This window comes from Olea europaea, chromosome 7 (genome assembly GCF_002742605.1).
Source record: "Olea europaea var. sylvestris chromosome 7, O_europaea_v1, whole genome shotgun sequence".
In the NCBI taxonomy this organism is placed as follows: domain Eukaryota; kingdom Viridiplantae; phylum Streptophyta; class Magnoliopsida; order Lamiales; family Oleaceae; genus Olea; species Olea europaea.
In genome coordinates this window covers 23,495,391-23,495,765 of record NC_036243.1, presented here as the reverse complement: position 1 = coordinate 23,495,765, position 375 = coordinate 23,495,391, and positions in this window count along the sequence as shown.

Below are 375 nucleotides of genomic sequence, written 5' to 3'. Positions count from 1 at the left end.
ATTTCAATTAGTTATTTATTATTTCAATTCATTATTTTAATTATTTGATTAATATTTATTTAATTTATCTCAATTAGTTATTTATTTTTTATTTAAATAAACAATATACATAAATAATTAACGTAATTCATGAAATATTTAAATAAACAAATAAAGTATAAAATGAATTATTATATATTAAACAAATAATATACATAAACAATTAAAGTAATTACTTAAATATTTAAATAAACAATTGAATTAAATATTGATTTATTAAATTACTTATTAAATATTTAATTTAATATTTAATTTCAATATCTCATTAATTACTTTAATTGGTTATGTATATTGTTTCTTTAATATTTAATTACTTATTTTAATAGTTTATTTCAT